This window comes from Hemicordylus capensis, chromosome 1, assembly GCF_027244095.1.
Source record: "Hemicordylus capensis ecotype Gifberg chromosome 1, rHemCap1.1.pri, whole genome shotgun sequence".
Classification (NCBI taxonomy): Eukaryota; Metazoa; Chordata; class Lepidosauria; order Squamata; family Cordylidae; genus Hemicordylus; species Hemicordylus capensis.
The window spans coordinates 135,671,969-135,694,090 of record NC_069657.1 but is presented as its reverse complement, the minus strand read 5'-3'; the positions used below and the strand labels follow the sequence as shown (position 1 = coordinate 135,694,090).

General features: G+C 45.1%; 1 long non-coding RNA gene across 2 annotated transcripts; it reads right to left on the bottom strand.

The window, feature by feature from the left end:
• Positions 1–12,254: 12,254 nt before the first annotated feature.
• On the bottom strand, positions 12,255–21,871 carry LOC128340132 (uncharacterized). 2 transcript variants are annotated; one of them, XR_008313482.1, is made up of 3 exons: positions 21,761–21,871; positions 15,671–15,768; positions 12,255–12,755 (listed from the first exon to the last, which is right to left on the bottom strand). It is a non-coding gene; the product is annotated as an uncharacterized LOC128340132 (long non-coding RNA). The 2 variants fall into 2 exon arrangements; XR_008313481.1 differs by lacking the exon at positions 21,761–21,871 and adding an exon at positions 16,024–16,241.
• Positions 21,872–22,122: the final 251 nt, after the last annotated feature.

Here is a 22,122-nt window from a genome sequence, read left to right as displayed (position 1 = left end):
CCCTCCGTGACGTCACCTGCAATTCTGCGCTGTCCGGGGAGGTGGGGGAGCATGAGGGTGGACTGTAGTTTCTCGCTACATGAATTACTGGAGACAAATGGCAATGATCGGTTTTTCCGAGGTGGGGGGGAAGAATGGATAGTAGAAAGCAGAAGTATATCTTCACATAACGCAGCTCCTGAATTAATGTTTTGTTTATAATGTTTTTATCCCGCCTAATTTGAATGATTCTGCCTGACTGCTGATGAGAATAACTTTTTAAAATGTTTATAATTATTAAAAATATTACAATAACAAAATCTATCCTCAATCAGACATTATCCAAATTATACAGTATGTTAAGACACATGCAATCAATTCCATATTAACTAACTCTAAACGCCAGCCTCCTGGTGATTTTTAACTTCTCATACACCATTGCTCCACTTATATAACATTTATTTTCAGCTGGCTATGGTGTTGTGTGGAACATAGAAGCAATGTGGTTCTAATTTATTTATTTATTTATTTATTTATTTAACACATTTCTGTACCGCCCAAGGTACTGTTTGTAGTTTACAGGTTTGTGGGGGCTTTTCTTATTTTGATTGGATGACTTATTCTACTACACTTTGGCCATTTTTAATAGAAAAGTGCATAAATATATTTTATATATATATAAAAGTATTCTCTTTTTAAAATATCAGCTATGATGGGAAATTGTCACTCTTACAGCATAGATTGCAATGGGATGTTATTAAGCTGGCTGGCCCACTGCTGCCTTGGTCCCATTAGTTTTCTCACACTGTCAAGGGTCACAGTGTGTATTTGTGGCTGAAAGTGGGAAGAAAACTTTCCCAGGGCATCAGCAACCAAAAACAGAAAGATGTGACTATAAAAGGTTTAGACTAGAAATATTTTAAAATCATAATAATCTTCCAGGTGCAGCTTTCTGCAGGGCATGTGACTGGCTGTAATAACTTGTACCGGTTCCATATCCTGTATTATTTCCTCCAAAGATCTGTGCAAATAAAATCTTAATCCTATGGCAAGCATACGTGGATAGATCCGTTCTAAAACTGGTTGAATTATTTGTTAATAGAACTATAGACTTGTGATTGTATCATTTCTTTACTTCTTATTTTCAGTTGTTTGCATGGCAGGAATTGTAGGTATTGTCTTCTAGTGTGCATGGTAGTGCTATCCATTGAATGAAAGCCCCATTTTCTTATCTCTGCACACTGATAACTACTGTGGAATGAGAGGATCTTGTTTAACTACTTACAAACAAAATTTTAAAACAGAGAGCCTTCTATTTCTGTTTCTGGGAGTGCTGCAATTACTACATGAAAGTCCTATGAAGGAAAACCTGAATGATTGAGCCTGTTCTGATTGCAACCAGGTTTGGTTGTGGTTATCATTGTCCCATTGGTGGCAACCCAAAAACGGGCCTTCTCTTGGGTTGCCCCAGGGCTCTGGAACACACGCCCAAATGAGGAAGAGGGAAATACTCCTTTAGAAGGGACCCCTTCCATGGGTGATGAGCCCATATCCTCTCACACAGGGGATACTCCTCTGGGGGGTGGGGGCCTCCTTGTAGTGGGTGATTTGATCATTAGAGGTAGAGAGAGATGGGTCTGTGACCCGCATGTAAACCGCATGGTGACTTGCCTGCCTGGTGTGAAGTTTGCAGACATCACACAGCGTCTAGATAGGCTCTTAGCCAGTGCTGGGGAGGAGACAGCTGTTGTGGTGCACGTCCACACCAACGATGTGGGGAAATGTGGTTGGGAGGACCTGGAAGCCAAATTTAGGCTGATAGGTAGCATATTGAAGTCCAGGACTCCCAAGGTAGCATTCTCAGAAATGCTACCTGTTCCACTTGCAGGTACAGTGAGACAGGCAGAGCTGAGGTGTTTCAATGAGTGGGGGGGGGGTAGTGGCAGTGGCCAGCAAGTGGCGGGCAGCCTGCGCCACTCAGCAAAACTGCCCGTGCCCCAACCTCAGCTTGGGGCGGGGGGGGAGCGGCGGTGGCCAGTGAGAGGCGAAGGGCCTGCTCCACACAGCAAGGCTGCCTGCATGCCCTCCTTGGCTCGGGGGGGGGGGGGGGAGTGGCAGCAGCGGCTAGCAAGAGGTGAGCTGCCTGCTTGGCGAGGCTGCCCACGTGCCCACCTCGGCTCTGGGACAAGAGCAACGGCGACGGCCAGTGAGCAGCCTGCTCCACTTGGGGAGGCTGCCCACACACCCCCTCAGCTCGGCGCCGGTGCAAACAGGTGCATTGGGGACTTCCAGCCATATCCAGCCAACAGGGGCAACAGGGCCACAGGGAGATATGTTGCCGCCCCGATTAGCTTTCTAAACAAAGGATGCCAGGGGGGAGAAGTAGCAGGAGGAGTAAAGGCACCCTTTCCCGCTCTTAAAGCAGCACCCCTGCCACCTTTGAACCACCCGGAGCAGTTCTGTGCACATCCCTACTACCTGGGACGTGCTATCGCCTTCCAGATCAAAACGCTGACAGTGACTGGGAGTTACAGCAGGAAATCAGAGAAGTGTCAAGGAGAGGCAGGGCAGTAATAATGGGTGACTTCAACTACCCACACATAGACTGGGTAAATTCACAGTCAGGCAATGACAAAGAGGCCAAATTTCTAGATACACTGAATGATTGTGCCCTAGAACAGTTGGTCTTGGAACCAACCAGAGAGAAGGCGACCTTGGACTTAATCCTGAGTGGCACCCAGGACCTGGTGCGTGATGTCAGTGTCATCGACCCTTTAGGGAACAGTGATCATAGTGCAATTAAATTCAGCATACATGCGGGGAGTGAATAACCAAGGAAATATAACACACACACTTTGAATTTCAGAAGAGGAAACTTCTCCAAAATGAAGAATATGGTGAAAAGAAAGCTGAAAGGGAAAATCAGGAGAGTCACTTCGCTCCAGAGTGCATGGAGTTTACTCAAAACTACAATACTAGAAGCCCAGTTAGACTGTATACCCAAAAGGAGGAAAGGTACCACTAAGTCCAGGAGGGTGCCAGCATGGTTAACAGGTAAAGTCAAGGAAGCCACAAAAGATAAAAAGACTTCCTTCTGAAATTGGAAGGCCTGTCCAAATGAAGAGAACAGAAAGGAACACAAACTCTGGCAAAAGAAATGCAAGGCAACAATAAGGGAAGTGAAAAGAGAGTTTGCGGACATTTAGCAGAAAGCATCAAGGGGAATAACAAATACTTCTTTAAATACATCAGAAGCAGGAAACCTGCCAGGGAGACGGTTGGACCATTAGACAATGAGGGAGTGAAAGGGATTGTTAAGGAGGATATGGAGGCTGCAGAAAAGCTAAATGAGTTCTTTGCGTCCATCTTCACGGCAGAGGATACTGAGCATACACCTTTTCCTGAACCAGGCTTTTCAGGGATGGAGGCTAAAGAACTGAGTCAGATAGAAGTGACAAGAGATGATGTTCTAAACTGTCTGGAAAAACAAAACTAGCAAATCGCCAGGGCCGGATGGCATCCATCCAAGAGTACTCAAAGAAATCAAATGTGAAATTGCCGACCTCATTTCTAAAATATATAACTTATCCCTGCAATTAGGCTTTGTACCGGAAGACTGGAGAGTAACAAATGTAACACTGATTTTCAAAAGGGATCCAGGGGCAATCCAGGAAATTACAGGCCAGCTAGCTTGATGTCCATTCCAGGGGGAAATTGATGGAGCTTCTTTGCCACATTAATGGAGAGCCTCTGCATGTCCTTGCCTTGAAACTGAGATGAGTGATACAAGATAACGTAAGATCACTTGTCTGGTGATGTAATTATGTAATTACATTGTATGTTTCTCTGATCCCATGCCACGTTATTGGCTGATGAGGATGGGAAAGCACACAACATGATGATGTGTGCCCATGATGATGATGTGGCTAGGCTGCTCATGTGGAGCTCCAGAATCCGCGTGGATCCTGGTGCTCCCACCCAGTCTAACTCCGTTCTTAAGCCCGGCTCTTAGCCAAGGTTAAGGGAGCAAGCGCTCTCTTGACCTGGCTGCCGGGCTCCTGTGTCTCCTCAAAGAAGCATCTGTAAATGCTTTTTAAAAGGTTTCCTCAGTAGTTACAGGCCTTCACACACAGTGCAGACACTTCGCATAGAATTTATAGATTCTTGTGCTCCCTTGTAGCCCATTTTGGAGCTCTGGTCACATGCTGAGCACAGGCCTCACACTATTTTTACAGCACCACTTGGTGGCCAGCGCTTGCAAATTTATCCCCTTCCATTACAACTTTTAAAATGAACATGGCATCCTCAATTTAAATGGCATCCCCAAGAGGCAACAATGAGTAAAATAGGTATAGTGATTTAGCATGGACAGATTTCAGAAAACAAGAACTATTAAGATATGAGCTTGGCACACAAACATTCATCAAGTGAAATTTTTCCTGACAGAATTTTTTAAAAAAAAAATTAAAAATGAGGAAAGCACAATCTGCTTAATTTCTGCATCAACCTCTTCTTCAAGGGTTAGGATGGAAGTAAGGTTGGCAACCTTAACAATTAAGCACCCAATTGTTATTGTCAGAGCAACAAAAGGCCTCAATTAGACCAGTATTCTAAATACTTGATATGCTTTTCCTTACAGTTGGGCAGTTTCCCCCACTTGATTCTGGTGGCTAGAGTATTAGAAAGCCGAGAAGTGTCCATGGGAGGTGCGGGATGGGAAGAAAAAAGGAGGGAAAGGAAGCTTACACAAGTTCTAAAGGCAGAGGGCAGCTATAACATGGCAGCTGTGATTTTGTTCTTATTGTATTGCATTATCCTATTAGATGGGATGAGCTGTTCAATAGGCATTCTTACAAATCTTTTCAGGGAAGGTACCTTTTGCAAGCTGTTGGAGAGCTCCTATCTGAAGGAATTAGTTCTATAGCTAGGCTCATAGGCAGAACGTGGGGGGGGGCAGGCAGGGCCATAGGCGGAACTGGGGGGGCAGGCAGGGCACATGCCCTAGGTGCCACTGAGGTGGGGGTGCCACACCAGTTCCTGCCACCCCCACTCCACTGCCCACCTGCCCAGCCCCAGGGCCCCTCAGCCACTTGCCTCCAGCTCCGGCCTAGGATCGGCGAGGCCTAGGATCGGAGCAGCCTGCAAACTGCAGAGCTCTTCTCTCCCTGCCTCTCAGCTGATCGGCGGGTGGGCGGGGCTTCCAGAGAGGCCTCTGAGTAGGCCTCCCTGAAGCCTGAACTCAGCTGGCCCCAAGAAAGGCAGGAAGCCAGGAAGGAGGCTGGCAGAGCTCCCTGCAGCAGCTGCAGACCCTCTGCCCAGACCATCCAGTACAGCCTTTGCCAGGTAGGCTGTGAATTCCTTTTTGTGGTAACCCCCCCCCCCGCCCCAATATAAGGATCTGCTTGCCATAGGGCTTTGATATGGGGGGTGGGGCGAGACTGAGAAGTCTCTGAATATTTAATTTAAAACAGACTTTAAAATGTGCTGGCTTTAAAAACAAAAACCATCTTAAAAGGCCTATAAGTGGCTTGTTTCATGTCAGAAAATTACGAACACTTCTGGAACAAATATTTATTTATTCATTCATTCATTCATAAATGCACTTATGTTCAAGTTGTTTTGCAACCCAGAAGGTCTGAGTGAGAACTGTGAAGCACGTGTTGTGCTTTTATTTTATTTTATTTTTCTTGTGTGTGAATTGCTTTCCAATAACTTGCAGGGACTTCAGGGTAAATCTGGCCACCATGTGACTGCAGCATCTCCATTCCAGAGGAGATGTGTGTTAAAGAGCTTTAAAAGCCTCGTGTGAAAAACCTCCTGGAATCAAACTTTACTGAATTTGTTCAGAATTCTGAGAAAACAAACATAGGCTCACCCTGCGTGGTTGAAAGTCTCCTTTGCTAATCTGCAGCGAGGGGGCCATTGTAATAATTAGCGTTGCTAGTGTGTTCTAGGCATTAAAAGTAGCACAAATATATAGTACTCAATGTATATCACTATATACTGTGAAGTGTGCATATGTGTATTCAGTGAAATGTATTTCCAGGCAGCATACTTATTTTGAAATGTCAGACTTAAATCCTTGGAGGCCTGGGGTGTGTGGAGGCCCTGGACTTTGAGGGGCTGGGGGCCCATTTTAAAATCTCATCTTGGCCCATTCCAACCCTGCTATGCCCCTAGCGGTCACTACACATGGGTTTCTGCACAACACCTGCACAGAAGAAACTTCCATGTAGAAAATGTGTCTCTTGTAAATTGACCCTGAATTTTCCATCCATGACTGGGATATTTAAGAGTTAGAGTCAATAATAAAAGAACAGCACGCTGCTTGTGACAGGAAGGGGCAAATTACAATGATTTCTTAGTCTGGCAGGGGCTGGTTTTGGCCCTAGCAGAACTTGGCAGTCTGCTCCTGTTGCAAATGCCTCTGTCTGGTGTGGCAAACTAATGTATCCTCCTCCCTCTTGGTGTCAAAGTAAGCACTGGTGTGGTGAATGCACATATACCCCATCATGAGCCAACAGTCATCATAAGATAAAGGCTGGCAGGAATCATTCACTGGTTTATAGACCCACCCCCCCACACACCACATTCTTCTTCCCCTATTTTGCTAGTGGCTATTTGGGCAAGTGATCCTCTAGGACAAAGTCATGTTTTTTAAAAAGAATGAGATGAGACAGAGAAAATGACACTTGGAATCCTCGCATAACTCCTGACTATTGTTCTAAGTCTTTTACAGAGATGGCTCATGTTTTCAGGTTTTCATCAACAACCATGTCTAGATGGTACAGTGTTCCTTTTAACAGGGATTTCCAGATATTGTTGACTACAAGTCCCATCATTCCTGTTTGGACAGGGGCGCAATTTCAGTGCTTGCCCTAGGCGCTATTTTCCCTAGTTACGCCTCTGGCTAGGCTCCAAGTTCAACAGTATACCCATACAAACACAGTATATCCCCAAGCTAATTTGGCAAAGAGGCACCTTTTAAATGTGGTGATTCTCTTTATTTAGCAGGGGTAGAGTAACTGGCCCTATCCACCCCAGCACAGTACCTCCAGTGACTGTTGCTGGTGTCTATCTTATGTTTCCTTTTAGATTGTGAGCCCTTTGGGGACAGGGATCCATCTTATTTATATATTATTTCTCTGTGTATACTGCCCTGAGCCATTTTCATAAGGGCGGTATAGAAATTGAATTATTATTATTATTATTAATAATAATAATAATAATAATAATAATTTAACTTCACAATAAAGCCTTTAGATCTTGCAGTTTGAATTTTCCAGATTCGAGCAGTTCTGGGGAAATAATTTTATTCAGACTTATTTTTAAAGAGGTTTTTTTTTTAAGTAGTCCTTACTAGGTTAAGAAGAGTGCAGCCTGAAGAGTACCCTTATCACCCCAAGGAAGGAGGAAGGCAAGAATGGGAGTTGGAAATAATTATTTCACTGCTTAAATTGCCTAATCCCACCCCCCCACTTCTGAACTGGGACACATATCATGATAGCAACTCACCCAGCTATGAAGTTCGTCCGGCAAATTTCCTAGGGCATAGTCTAAGGTCCCAGGGCATGGTTTGAGGACACATAATACAACTATTTTGTTGCTGTTAAATATGTCTAAGTCTGGTGGTCAGTGTTTGGATGGGTGATACTTGAGAACCCTATGTATGCCCCCTTGAGTCTGCTGATAGAAAAAGGTGGGAAATAACATTGAAATGTCAAATGGAGAGGAAAAAGTCAGTAGAGAGGTTTTTGCAGGGTTCAGGGGTGTCCCCAATGCACAACCATTTCCCACAGTTTACATATATCTGGGTCTCCAGCTCACACTGGTTCTTTGTCCAACATAGTATAGGACCCATTGCTGTCTGTGATCTTTGCACAACTTGGAATATGATGTCAACTCAAGGTTTTACTGTACTGTGAAGTGTTCTGGGATTGCATTATACGCATTCTGAAAAGCATTTCATTCTGAGTTAAGCATTATAAGAGCAGCAGTGAATGTAGAAAACTCCTGTGTGGATACACCTGTATAAAATGATTGGTTACTTGAACAAATGGATCATGTGTCATTTAGGGCAAGAAAGGTGTAACTTGTATAACAGCAGTTATAAAGTATAATGTATGACAGCAATTAGGCTGGGATCAAAGTGTCTAAAGGGCCAAACTAGATACAGGTTGAAACACATATGTCCCCTTTTGTGGGTTTTTTGTTTGTTTGTTTTAATTTTTTATTAAGAGCAGTCATGTAGGAGATTTAGATCAGGGCCATGGCAGGTGAGAAGGGGAGTTTTACTCTTCCCTCCATGCTGCTGTCCCAATGTAAATTCCCGATAGACAGCTACTATTTGCTTTAGGAGGGAAACTGCTATTGGCGGCAATGGAAGAGCCCCAGTCGTGAGGGGGATTACAATGTTTAAAGTCTAGCAGTGGTCCATGTCCTTTTAGCCCAGCAGACTGTCGTGATCAGCACCTACTCAGCCTGAGTTTCTAGCTCAACAGGATGGTGATCTTGTAAAATATGTTGTTTTTTGCTCCTCAGGTTGGGTCGGGTGTAGGCAGAACTGTATGTATTTCATGAGGACACAAGAAATGCCTCTAGTATTGGGTGCAGAATTAAACATCCCAATAATCCCAGTTTTCATTGATTTGAAAAGCAAGTTTCTAGCCTTTAAGGGTGCAAAGTAGGCTTTAAAGCATGTTAGGCTTTAAAGCATGTGGGCAATGTCAGGAAATTTCAGAAGCTAGGATTCAGAAAGTATTGATAGGATTACAGGGGCGTAGCAAGGTTGGAGGGGACCCAGAGTCAAGATTTTAAAATGGGCCCCTCGCTGATACACACACACACACACACACACACACACACACACACACAAACACGCTTCACAATATATCGTGCACTCACACTCACATCCCCATTATGAATATGGTGAATATCTAGTTCATATTGAATCTAGTTTTTTTACTCTCTGCTCCGGACGATCTCCAAGAGACTCAACATAATTCATAGGGGTTGCAACATGGGTGGGTGGGGAGTCATGTGATGTGCCTCTGGGGGGGGGGCCTTGAGGCAGTGGGGCCCCAAGACGACTGCCTCCCCTTGCCTAATGGTAGTTACACCCTGGATTCTTAATAGGGAAGTGGGCACCAGCAACCTGCAGAGTTCCTTGTCCTTGTCCTGACTAGCACCGCAAAAAGTATGCAAAATATATGCAAATATGCTTGAGTTACATCACAGGGTGTAGTATTCTGCTTTTCTTACTTTATCTTGGTATGGAATTAAGTTCTTTTCTTAAAACATACCATTCACAACATTTTGGATGTAGACACCCAGCTTAACAGTGATTAACAGTGGACACCCCTGTACACTGTGAATAGTACAAGGCTAACAGAACAACCAGTGTAACCAGTGTTTGAATGCCAGTGTCTTCTTGGGGCCCACACACAAAACCAGGGTTAGTTCTTTAACACAACTTGGTGAGGCAGTCTCCTTTAGGCATGGGTTTGTTGTGGGGAACAGCAAGACACCCCCTGCATATTGCCTGCTGCCATCAAAGCAGCTCACCACCAAAAGTGGCATAGACACCTCACGACCAAGAGCCACCCTGAGCCATTCTGCTCCTCTGGCTGTGAAATGGAGGAAGGGAAGGGTGAGAGTGGAAAAGAACACTTCCTTGTCACTCTATGTTCAATGGCCCATTTTAGTTTTGTCAGACTCTGGGGGGTCGAGTTGGGCTCCTAGCCCTTCTTGAACTCCAGAATGACTGGAGCACCCCCCAAAAGGTCAGCCTCAGGAACAGCCAGGGGAGGAGGTTAGCTTGTCACCTGAGTCCTCCTCCTGGCTTGCTGCATTCAGCCAGTTCCCTCTCCCAGAGAACTCCTGGCTCCCATACTCAGAAGCAGCCCCCCTGCCTTGTCTTTAAATACCCCAGTGCAGAGCTCACAGGGCTTAAAGCCTACTTCCAGCCCGCTTGCTTCCTGTTTCCTGCCACACCCAACCTAGTTGTCTCCCTAGAGCTGTTTCCTGCAGCTCTCCCTGCCTTGTCCTCTCAACCCCACTGGGATCCAACCAGCCTGGGCCCTTCTCATCCCTACTGCCCTCTAAAGGAGCGAAAGCCTCAGAGGAGGGATGCCACACCCTTTTCCAGACACCACAAGGCCTCTCAAGCAACCAGGTAACATGGCATCCTGACAAGTGTGAAAATGTATTCCCCTTGCCATGAATATGTATGGCCTGCATTTTCATTGGCCAGTTCCTGAGTTCCAGTAGGGAAGAAGAGGGGAAACCATGAGGTGCTTCTCTGGCATTGGATTGGTTGCATCCAGTTTAACAGGCGACAACAGTAGTGCCTCACTTTTCCAACCCCCTACTGAGGGAAACCTTTCTTTTTAGACAGAACCTTGTCTTATAGAGGTTTTTAGTCTCTCCAGCACTAGTTTTAAAACTGATTGGATTTGACTGTTAAACCTGCTTTGACATTGCTTTTACTTTTATTTTACTGTTTTTATTGTTTTTTTCTGGCTGAAAGCCACCCTGAGCATGTTTAATGGAAAAGCAGGTTATACATTTTAAAAACAAATAAAGTTTTAATGCCCCTTCTCTTAGATGATGTAAGCTAGAGGGGCTTGGCTGGGACAGGAGGAAGGCCAGAGCCTGCCTTTCAGTGGCCGCTGTTTGCTTTGTCTCCAAGGATGGAATGTCGGTTCAGATTATCTTGCAAAGCATCTGAGAGTTTTCCCTGTCACCACTTGGGGGAAGGGGAGCAGATGCCTCATCAGACCAGATGCACGTGGTACTCTGCGAAGTAAACAACAAAGGGGTTTTTTGTTCCCTCTGCCGCCACCACTACACCTTCCCCTTTGTTCTGCTACTGTAGTGGAAGCTTGGTGGGTTTTTGTTAAATCTTGTGTACTGTAGTAGAAGTCAGCCCAAGAGCTGCTCAGCTAATTCTCTAAAATATTGTGCAGACAAAGCCATAAGAGGCAGCAGCATTTAGGTGATGGCAGGACAGTTATGGATGATTACTGATTTGAAGCATCTTTTTTAGTTAGATTGAGAGCTTTACTGAAGAAAGGAAAGGAAAATCCATGTGTTGAATGGATCAGTACAAAATATACAAATAATCATGCTGCTGCTGTAGCTTTGCAGGCAATCAAGACACTCAGTAAGCGGTCAGGATTTATTTGCTGCAGGAGGAATGTGAATATGTGTAAGAAACACAACAGGAGGTCACTGTAAAGATCTGCCTGTAAAAAAAAACACACCACACACTTAACACATAGAATAGATCCTCTTTTTCACATTGTCCAGATTATGCCACTTGCACATTGTATGCTGTGCTGCTACTCCTCTGATTTGTGCACATGATAGAGGGATATAATCTCCTATCCTTTCCATTCCCTTATTTCATGTCTTCCCTCAGCAGTCCTGCTGCTTCCTTATTCTACTATAGCTTCCTGCTTACATAGCACTCCCTATTCCCTAAGGGATGGAAGCCTCCGGGCAATTGTTACAAACTAGTTTTCTATTGCAGGAGAGAATGCCGGGGATTGTCAAATGGAAACAATCACACATACAGTATATCAGTTTCAATGCATGTGCCTAAAAGTGTACTTGAAAATGCAAGAATCATGCCACAAAGTATTCGGTGACATTTATTGTAGAAGAGATGCATAGAGCAAGAAGAGGGCAGCTTCATTTTCTTTAGTGGTTGTATGCACCCCTGTGATCATGTGACAATGAAGGCGCTGGTGTATACCTAGGTTGAACACACACAACCTACTTTTACAGATGTGATGGGCAATGGAACCCATATATGCACTGCAATTATGCACCTTAGAATGCTCCCTGGATATACAAGCCCATCTTAATAGCATGCAATATTTCAATATTTCTACTGCCATCAGCTCTTCAGTATTCAGGTCACTAAGACACTCTCTGTGGAAGTGGAGAGGAGAGCTGGTCTTGTGGTAGCAAGCATGACTTGTCCCCATAGCTAAGCAGGGTCTGCCCTGGTTGCATATGAATGGGAGACTTGATGTGTGAGCACTGCAAGATATTTCCCTCAGGGGATGAAGCTGCTCTGGGAAGAGCAGAAGGTTTCAAGTTCCCTCCCTGGCTTCTCCAAGATAGAGCTGAGAGAGATTCCTGCCTGCAACCTTGGAGAAGCCGCTGCCAGTCTGTGAAGACAATACTGAGCTAGACAGACCAATGGTCTGACTCAGTATATAGCAGTTTCCTATGTTCCTAAGTGATGGCAGTAGGACAACATTGCATCTGTCATAGTATTGTACTTCTCAAAGACTACCTGTGTACAATGCACTCACACTCATTTTAGCACCATTCTGGAGACATTGCTACCCTCCTAATACTAGAAGAAGAGGGTTGTGGGGCACACTTAAGTGGCACAACATTTTGAGTTACTGTCCACATTTGCTGTCCCCAGTCTGTTACTGGGGACCACCTGAAGCAGGAGTCTGACCATACCTCATTGAAAGCTCCCTATGCTCCAGTTTCCAACATACAGAAATGGGCATCACTTATACAGTGTTATAAATCATGTTATCCCAAAGAATATAGCAGGTAAGAATTATTCCGGAAAACATCACCCAACACCTTGCAGTTGCTCAATTCCTTTCCAGGTCCCTGTAGTTGCTCTTTCTGCTTTTGGCATTCAAACTCTCAGCACACTGACTTCTTTGTCCTCTTCACCCCAATCTGCTTTGCTGGACTAGAATCAAAGTGGTCCTTCTCTGCTGTACATTGTGTACTACTGCCTAAAAGGACAAAAATAACTTGATGGGAGATCATGTTTGACTCAACTGATATCAATTATTTCTTCTGACACAGAGACTTTCCCACAGTGATGTCAATCAACTCAGCTGCACATGTCATTACATCTGCACAATGCCATTAAATTCCTTACATGCCAGACTCTCCAGGAATTCTTATGAAAGTAATTATATTAAAATGTACCTAAAGTACTTGTATGTAATTCCATTGAAATCAATGGTGCTAAATCAATTGAAAGCCAAATGCTATCTCCCACTTGGGGGATTCCACAAATTAGTAAAAGTGTGGAAAACATGCACATATGCAGGTGATGGAAATAATTTGTTAAAACTGATTCCTCCCACTTTTGAGCCTTTACCTTTGACTAAGATGGGCCATTTGTATTTTGGGGAAATTTAACCCAAACTTCCATTAATTGCTCCCACCTGGGGCAGCCATATTTTTCCTGGATTGATTGTGATGCTTTAGAAAACACATTGCCTCAGGGTGAAACTATATGTGACATCTGAAGTGTCATTAGCCCAAACAGGCTTAGTTTTTCTTTAGTCAATGGCATATGGAGGCAGTAATGAGCTGGATGAGGGATAACAAACAAAAGTTGAATCCAAATAAGATGGAGGTACTGACTGTGGGGGCCCAGGACCCAAGAGACGCTTTAGATATGCCTGTTCTGGATGGGGTTACACTCCCCCACAGCTTGGGAGTGCTCCTAGACCCAAAGCACTCCCTGTTTTTTCATGTTGAGATGGTGGCCAGGAGCGCTTTTTATCAGCTTCAGCTGATATGTCAGCTGCATCCATTTCTAGAGGCGAATGGCCTTAAAACAGTAGTACATATGCTGATAACCTCCAGGCTTGACTACTGTAATGTGCTCTACATGGGGCTGCCTTTGTATGTAGTCCGGAAACTACAATTTGTACAGAATATGGCAGCCAGATTGGTCTCTGGGACAACATGAAGGGACCACATAACACTGATTTTAAAAGAACTGTATTACTGCCAATATATTTCCGAGTGAAATACAAAGTGCTGGTTCTTACCTATAAAGCCCTCAACAACTTAGGCCCAGGCTTTTTAAAAGAGCGCCTCCTTTGTCATAAACCCTGCCACCTGTTACGATCTTCTGGAGAGGTCTGGTTACGGATGCCATCAGCTCATCTGGTGGCAACCCATGACCTGCCTTTTTCTATGGCTGCCCCAGGGCTTTGGAATATGCTTCCTACTGGAACATCTCCTTCTCAGTTTGTTTTCAGGAAGAACCTCAAGACTCTCCTGTTTTTGCAGGCTTTTAATTAGAATTAATATTAAAAACCTATTTTAATAACTATATTATTCTGTTTATTGTCATGTATTTTAATCTGTGACTTTTAAATATTTTAAATTCAGAGTGATCCAATGAGTTCCATGGCTGAATTGGGATTTGAACTCAGGTTTCCCCAGTCCTTGTCCAGCACTCTAACCACAACACTGCACTGGCCTACACTGATTTATTGATTAAGTGCCATCAAGTCGGTGTTAACTCTTAGCAACCACATAGATAGATTCTCTCCAGGATGATCTGTCTTCAACTTGGCCTTTAAGGTCTCTCAGTGGTGCATTCGTTGCTGTTGTATTCAAATCCATCCGCCTTGCTGCTGGTCTGCACTACACTACATTACATATAGAGACTAACTTCGGGTGTCAACCCTATAAGGTACTGTGCCTTCCCAGCTCACAACGTGTCATTCTTTCCCAATGCAAGGAAGTGGCACTGGCTTCAGTTCAGTTCTTCTTGCCATTGTGCATTTAAATTTCCATGTCCTTATGTAACCCGACAGCACACTTGACCTTTATGCTGCAAAATAAGGTTGCTACCTGCGCTCCTGACACTGATTCTGAAGAGCTTCCTGAAAGGCAAAAACAGGTCCAGTCTTTCCATGCAGGTAATCATAGGTGGGGTGTAGCTACAATTGAAGGGGGGTGGAAATGTTCCTGAGCCCTTGCGGGATGGGGGGGTGTCCATCAGCTGGGTGACAGCTTTCTCTTTGCTCCACCCCCCTCACACCTGTCTGAAGAAGAAAGTGGAGGCAGGGGTCCATCTTCACTTTTTGTCCCAGAGCCCACTTCAATTTTGCTATGCCCCTGGTGATAGGGAATGCTGAACCTGTTGGATTTGTGCCTGACATACAACACTTAAAGGTGCAGAAGCTCTGTCAGAAAAAAAGTGACAAAATTGTCAGGAAGAAGTTGGTCAGTGATGGCACCACAGCAGAACTCAGCTCTAGTAGGCATAGAACTGGGCATCAATTTCAGGTTTCTCTATATTCTACTATCAAATAGTGCTTGTGCATCTTCTCACCTAATAAGGGCTGCCAGATTCATATAGGGCAGAGTTCCAGTGCTTCTAATAACTGCATAAGAGAGATAATTTTGGCAGATGCAGCTTCCCCACCCCAGCCACTACAGTGCTGTGATGGGAGTGGCTACACAGTCCAAATTTTCAATCCTGGCTAATAATTCTAGGCACAAGAGCCCTGTCCTGTGTGTGCTACTGGCAATTCTGTAACTGAGCACCAGCATTTTGGGCTTAACCGCAAATGATTAATGTACCTTCAGATACCATTTACTCTTGTGCGCTGTTATTGAAAGCCGTTGTCAGTAGAGATTTATCTCCTTTTTTGCCAAGCAGTAAACAGCCTTTTCCTCTTATTTACTAGAGAGAGAGAAACAATCTGGGACGGCAGCCAATGCTGGATTCATTCCTTAGTGAATGACTGCACAATAATGAACATGGCAGCTAAACTGCACAGGGTGATTCAGAAGTGCAAGGAGCCTGCCTTAAAGTGACAGAAGCCTGCCCCGAATGTCCTGGTGCACTGCTTATCCTGAAAACGTCATAAGCCAGCATCACATCACTCACCTCTTCCTGGGGGATTAGCAGCAGCATGTTGGGAAAATGCAGGTCTATGTAGACCGTTGAGGTGGAAAAAGTAATCATTGCTCAGAATCCTTGTTCTTCTTTAAACCGACAGATAAATAAAGAGAAATAATGCTGTCAAAAATTTAAAATCAAGATCTTGATGATGATCATAGCACTTCCCTTGCAGGCTTATTGTAAGGATTACTTCAAGATAATACATGTGAAATGCTTTGCACATTCAAAAAGTGCTATACAAACCATGCCAAGTATTACTTGCTTTTTCCACATGCTATAGTGGTTGAGTACTGCCCCCAGCAGCTGTGCTGCAGTCTGAATACCACTTAAATTCTGACCTGGAAAATGTGAACACTGTCAGAGATTCCCCTCAGGGGATGGAGCTGCTGCCTCTGGGAAGAGCAGAAGGTTTCAAGTTCCCTCCCTGGCAGCATCTCCAAGATAGGGCTGAGAGAAACTCCTGCCTGAAACCTTGAAGAAGCTGCTGCCAGTAGACAGTACTGAGCTAGATAGACCAATGGTCTGACTCAGTATATGGCAGCTGCCTATGTTCCTATGTTCCTCCACTGCAGGGATGGGTTCTCGAGCTGTGACAACACCAGAGGAAGTTAACTGGTCAGTCATTGTTGTGTCTATTCTGCAATGCTTATCAGAGCACATCTCTGCTCTGTGGGAGAATGTGGGTGTGAGTACAAGTTGATGTCACTTTTGGCACCAAATTAATTTCCTCTTCTAAAGAAGAGAGAGTCCAAGAGGAGAAGGGATTACAGAAGCAAAACTAAAATCCTGGGAGGAATAATCCTTTTCCTCCTCTGCTTGTCAGGATGGCTGGCCTCCCTGCCTTTAGTCAGTGACTCGGACCTTTCTCCACTCTGCACTCCATGCATCTGCCTCAGCCATAGAGGCAAACTAGGTGTCAGAATTCCCAGGGCTGTGCAAAAATCTTCAGGAGAACGCTGCTGCCTTTTCTTTGGGAGGAAAATGCAGAAGTAGTTCAGCAGTTTGCCAGCACAGTAAGGAACCTTCTAGTCTCCACTGTTTGCCCAGGGCATAGTTGCGATTGTAAAGGTGGAGGAAGTAAAGAAGTGACACAGATAAACCAAAACCAAGCAAGCAGTATCCTGCTCAGCTTCTGTTTATTTAAATGTGCTATTGTTATGCTACTCAGCTTGCAGTACGTCATGGGGGTTGTGGTGATGGAGAGATAACTAACTTTCAGGCCCTGCATTTTTACCCACCTGACCTGATGATGTTTGGAAGATTTATCAGAGAACCAACACTGGCTGGGAATTAACTTATATTCTGTAGTTTGCAGTATATATCAGATGGGTATCTGATGTAACTGTGAGTCTGAGCGTATTGCTTTATTTTGTGTTTTTAACTGAATTTTAGGACGCTGCTGTCCTGTCGACGAGTTTTATATATCAATTGTACCTTTATGCACATTTAATTATTGAGCTTCCTTGGGCACATAGAGAGGTGAGGTACAAATGTTTTACATGAATTAATCAATAGGCTAAGGCTGAAATCTTCTGCAAAATTACTTAGGACTAATTCCCATTTAATGTAGGGGATTTACTTCAAACATGGATAGGATCAAGCACTAAGTAAACTTACCAGCATGATAATACCCATTCCTGGCTTGTTGCTGTCAGCACTGTGCTGTTGTTATCAGTTTCTCCAAACCAGTAAGTTTGAGCTGCATGTCCATTTAGACTGATGTCCATTTATTTTTGGTAGGCCTGGTCCATTGTCAAGCACAGCTGTCATCAGCAGGCCCGTAAAACATGCTTTTCCTGTTTATCTCCCACAGGAACCACTGTGTCACCTTGTGCTTTGCAACACACCAAAGGAAATAATCATTGGAACTCTTTGAGCACAGGGGCTAAGGATGCAGTTCTAAGCAGACTTACTAGGGAACAAATCCCACTGAATTCAGTGGGACCTTCTGGGTAAGCATGCTTAGGCACATACGGTATGGATATTATTTTAGAAAGCTACATGCAAAGACTATTTGGGGACTAGGAGATATTGCTCATTACTTCTCTTACTCTAAAGTAAAGGTAAAGTGTGCCGTCGAGTCGGTGTCAACTCCTGGCGATCACAGAGCCCTGTAGTTGTCTTTGGTAGAATAGGAGGGATTTACCATGGCCTCATCCCGCCCAATATGAGATGATGCCATCCAGCATCATCCTATATTGCTGCTGCATGATATAGGTGTTTCCCATAGTCTGGGAAACATACCAGCGGGGATTTGAACCGGCAACCTCTGGCTTGCTAATCAAGTCATTTCCAGCTGTGCCATTAGGTGGCTTCTCTTACTCTAGCTACCTTTATATCGATAAATAACTTCCAGCAGGCTAAACAGCCTTGGCAAGCTGCAGTCTCCAAGGCTTCTCCATTCCTAGTTTGGAGTAAGGTGTACATAAGAATCCAGTGGTGTCATTAGGGGGACCCAGGGACATGGTCCCCCAATATATTTTGGGGTGCCCCAGATCTCCTCTGCCGTGCCTCTCACCTTGCCTCCTCTGCTGCGACAGCAAGGAGGGTAGCAGAGGAGCTAAACAGTGTGCCACTGGGCATGTGAAAAGTGAGCAGGAAAGTGGCGGCAGTTGCGCACACATCACTTCCTGGCTGGCTTGTCACACGTGGAGCAATGGCGCACTGTTTAGTTTTGCTGCCACAATCAAGGCAGCAGCAAGTGGTGGCAGCAGCAGCTGCAAAGGCTGCACCGACTCCCCATGGCGGTGCAGGAGCCCTGGCCCTAGAGGGACCTTAAAAATCAGGCTTAAAAATGTCACAGCACCATAAGGCACCATGATGGTCTGGGCCCAGGCCCTGGCTCCTTTGGGGGTTTAGCAACACCCCTGATTTCAACGTCAGAGCACTTTCCCAATTTGGGCTGAGGAAGTTAAACACAATTGCAGCCATTTTCAGGAGTCCTTACAGTAGGTGAAGTCCTTTGAAGAGGAGAAGAGAAGACTAAGTTCTTCCATGAGGCAAAATGAGGTGATGGCCTCAAACAGTGAGTGCATCATGAGGTGGTGAGTGCAGACCTGCAGTGGTCCTCGCCTGACTTGCCTGCTGCTTGTCCCTGCTTCCACTGCCCCTCCTCCTCCCTGCTGCTGCTCTTGCCCCACTTCCCAGCTCCTTTGCTTTGCTGCCCTCTCCTTCTGGGTTAGGTTTGCCAGCTGTCCCTCATTGCACGGGATGTCCCTCATTTCAGGGATGAAATGTTGATCCTTAAAGGGACAGCATTTGTTCCTCATTTTGGTGGCGGGGTGAGCAGCTGCTTTTGAGATGTTTTTGGTTGAAAAATGGTATAACTTGAATATGTTCTTAATAATAACCATGCTGGCACTATTCAATAGCATATAATTCAATTCCATATACCTCAGTGATACTCAGGCTGTTGATTACTACTGCATACACCTTCCAGACCCCTGAGCCAGCCCTCCACCCCCACCAAACTTGGGTCCCTCATTCTGGCAATGAAATGTTGGCAACCCTACAAGTCTGGGTGGAACCCACTAATGCCACCCCTCTTTGATCCCCTCTTATCTCTTTCCCATCCCCTCTCACAGAACACACTCTGCTTGCCTTGCCCTGTGGCACCATCCCTCTTTCCCCTTGCTGGCAGCAGTCTGCTAGGCCATGCTCTGTGCCTGCTGCATCTGGCTATGTTCACCGGTCCCTGTGTTATCACTGCTGCTGCTCCGCAGGTTTGCTGGCCCCTCTCTCTGTCCATCACTCACTGCCTCTCCAGCACTGCACCTGTCTGCTGCTGTCACCTCCGCTATTTCCCATTCTGGGAAGAGAGCTTCAAGGAAATGACTCTTCTATAGGACTCTTAAAAGGAGGAGATGAAGGCAGCAGACAGGTGTGGTGCTGGGGAGACAGATAGACAGCAGACAGATAGGAGAGTCCATCTCTGCTGCTGGGGCGGCAGCAGCAGCGATAACAGAGGGGCTGGCAGGTGACACTGGAAGTGATGGCAGGCAGGGTGTGCCTTGAAAGGGGGGTGCCTGTGGGAAAGAGGAAAGATGGTGGCACCAAGGTTGAAGGCAAGCAGAGTGCGCTCTGCGAGCAGGGAGGAAAAGAGAGAAGAGGGGTGGCCCAGCCCTGGAGTGGGGCTGGCAACGTGAGGGCAGTGAATAGGAATGGGGTGGCACTTTGCCTTTCATGGTGCATCAAGCTGCTATTAAGCAAAGAGTAGGTTAAGATGCTGTAAGTTTGCTGCATGCCTGAGATCTGACCTTGTGTAATGAATCCAACTCTTTGGTAGTTAAAAACTGGAGCACTTGCACAGCCTTATGCATTTTTACTCAGAAGTGTGAGCCACTACATTCAACACCATTTGAAATATATATATATATATATATATATATATATATATATATATACATATATAAAAATTTATACAGAACTAAATACTGATGACACCTTGTGGTTTAAGTCCAGAAATATCTAAGATACTAATTGGAGCTATGGATAATGGGGATGTATATGTGTTTATGTATATGAATGTATATAGGAAGAATGCAGGAAAAAGATAACAGAAAAATAAAGTTCACAGCAAGCCTGACTTTGTGGTGGTTGGCTCAGCCATTACTCCTGACCAATTGTTATCAGACAGCCTTCTTCCATCTTGAATGTCAGCTTTGAACCTGACAGAAACATTACAGAGATGGGCATTTGTGGCCAGGAGGAGAGCAGGGCAGGCCTCCATTTGGACCAAAACAGCAGCCATGCAAGCTGGGTTGGTGCTAGCAACCTGGAGAAGCAAAACACCCACCATGAATCCTTGAATTCTTAATAAAGCTGAATTTCCATACAGAGCAGAAAGGGGACGTAGACAAAAGAGCAGCCCTAAGAAATGGAGTAAAGGTAAAGTGTGCTGTCAAGTCGATTTAGACTCTTGATGCCCACAGAGTCCTGTGGTTTTCTTTGGTAGAATACAGGAGGGGTTTACCATTGCCTCCTCCCGCGCAGTGTGAGATGATGCCTTTCAGCATCTCCCTGTATCACTGCTGCCCGATATAGGTGTTTCCCATAGTCTGGGAAACATATAGGTCTGGGAAACATACAAGTGGTGATTCGAACCGGCAACCCTCTGTTTGTTAGTCAAGCATTTCCCTGCTGCGCCCTTAGATGGCTAGAAGAAATGGAGTAACCACACCCTCAAATACCGTCAAGGCAAGCTCTACAACAGTTAATTAGATTTGGCATACTACTGCCTTTTTGTTTGAGCAGTCCAACTGAACAGCAGCTCCCCCTCCCATACATTGCTGCCCTCTGCCCCCACAATAGAGGTTCCTAATGATCTCTTCTGATTCTTGAACAGGGATAGCCATCCATTTAGGTGACCTAGGTGGTTGCCTAGAACACTGGGTTTTAAGGGGCACTGGCACTGCTACACCAACTGCCCAGCTGCCTCCATACAGCTCACAAAGTTGACTTTATAGTCAGTTCTGCTAGGACTGGTGGGAGGTGGAGGGCAGGCTACAGCTACATCTCTGGTGGAGATGAACTTCCAGTGCATCGACCTTTTGCACCAACTGTCCTAATGACCACTAGGGGCATTAGGAGTAGAGACAGTGAGCAAGGGTCTCCCTATCTGTCCCTACTCTATGACCCCTGAACTGACTCTGCAGCACTTCCTGTGCTGCGTCACAATCCTTCCTTTCCTCCTAGAGAGCAGATGGAAACATCTCTCTCTCTCCTTACCTATCTACTATGTAGTCCTTTAGATTAGAGATAGGTCTTTCCTATCTAAGTGTATTTAACCAATAAATATTTAATGTTTAGTCATACCAGGATCTCCATGTGTTTTCTCTAAACAGCTGCAGTATCCAAACCATTCTCTGCTACCTACTCTGTAACTGGAGTGTGTGCTCATTCCTTAGTGCTCTGCTGTTTTACCTATTGTGGGTAAAAATCAACAACCTCTAACATCTCCCCCCCCAGCACCCCCTGGCTGCCCCCCCCTCTTACTCCCTAGCAAGTATGTTTAGGATTGCAGCCACCAAGTACCATTTTGAATGAAGATGGATGTTATATAAAAGCATAACTCACCGCACCTGCTTCAGCTGTGCAGTGAATCATGGCTTCCTTTCGGTTTCATAACCGAAACAGCCATGTATAGCAGCAAAGCGGGCCTGGGCTCCCCCGCCAGTCATCTCCCTTCCCCTGTACTTCAGATGACTTAATTTGTAAGTGCCACATGAACATGTAGCCAATCAGTTGTTGCCTTACTGGTTTTTCAAAAGGATGTATTTTTTAAAAAAATGCATAATTGTTCCAAGGATGGAGGGGGGAGTTCTTGGTAGAATCAAGGCAGGCCAGCCAGTCAGGGCTGTGCACAGTCGGTTTCTGCATCTAAACTGCAGAACGGTTTCCCCCCTTCAGATTTTGACTCTACACAAGAATAGGTACCT